Genomic DNA, 1,376 nt, shown 5'->3' with positions numbered 1-1,376 from the left:
CCCCGCTCCCCCACATGCCATTTTACAGCGGAGGAGACGGAGGCCTTTCCCAGGCCAGCCACGCAGAGACGGAGGGCAGGACTCCTGTGCTGGCTTCAGGGTCAGGAACCCAGGCGCTTGAGGAGGTCCAGGCAGGCGCTGGCAGGTGCAAGCCAGGCTCTGGGGAAGGCAGAGTGTGGGCCGATTTTTCCCCACCCTCTCCTCCCAAACCCCTCAGTTTTTCTCCAGGGCCCTACCAGGCCTCTAGCTTGGACCTGTCTTCTGGCAGGGGAGCGGAAGTGAAGCGGGTGGTGGGACCCAGAGCCGGCAGGCCTGCAGGACTTGCTCCTTTCCACCTCTGGCCCCTTGTGATGTCCTTGCCCACAGGGCCTTGTTTCCCAATCTCCTCCAAAGCTAGCTCCCTGTCATCCACGAGGTGCTAAAGGCGTGCTGCGTCCCAAGAGATGGGGGAAGGCCTCCACTGGGGACCACGTCCCACCCAGGACTCAAAGCCTCATTGGCTGGGCTGGACACTCTGCCCCTTCTGCCTGTGGTCCCTCTCTGCGCAGGGCTTGGACACAGGTCCTGAGACTGGTCAAGGGTCAATCATACTCCAAAAAAGACCCAGGCTTACCTTCGCACGTCTATGCCAGATTGTTCTTCTGAGCGGCTGAAAAAAGCCACCCACTTCTGTAGCAAAAGACCTTCACGCAGATGGTCTTGCTGGTCCGTGACAAATGTCCAGACCTGTTAGAATCCTGCTTTGGTCGCTAGACCTACCCACCCACCCACTATGTCCACGGCCACTTGGAAAGGCTCTTGGGATCTCACCCCAGGCTCCCCTGCAGGACTCTGTTCTGGAGTTGGGTGGCAGGAGAAAGAGTCACTGCAGGGATGGACAGGACAGGCCCCTGCTGTTGCACTGGCCCAAGCATAGAAAGTCAACACCAAGACAAAAGTGTGCCAAATTGCAGGGTCTTTCTTGCCGGCGGCCACGGAGGACTCACGTCTCTCCAACCCATGGCCCTGAAAGGAGGGTGTCAAGAACTTTTATGACCGTAAACCACCTCAGGGGTGAGGGTGAGGGGTGGGGGTGGGAGTGAGGGGCTTCAGATATTCCAAGGGTCAGTGGACTTTGGATATTCCATAAATCACCTCCTGGGCGGGGGGGAGGGGGAGGGGCTTGGGACATTCTGAGGGCCAGGGGAATTTGGACATTCCGATTGTTACTTAAGTGGCTCACAGAAGTCAAGAGAAGCATTAGTTTACACATTGTCTGGGTAGGGTGGAAATTACAGACTTTAGTTACTTATTACAAGTCGCAGGGGCCAAGATGGCATGGGTTTGGACTGCTTGCCTGTCACATTAGGGTTACAAAGAGCAGTTTCTTTTTTTTT

This window comes from Cebus imitator, unplaced genomic scaffold, assembly GCF_001604975.1.
Source record: "Cebus imitator isolate Cc_AM_T3 unplaced genomic scaffold, Cebus_imitator-1.0 Scaffold926, whole genome shotgun sequence".
Lineage (NCBI taxonomy): Eukaryota > Metazoa > Chordata > Mammalia > Primates > Cebidae > Cebus > Cebus imitator.
Note: the sequence above shows the minus strand (reverse complement) of the source record.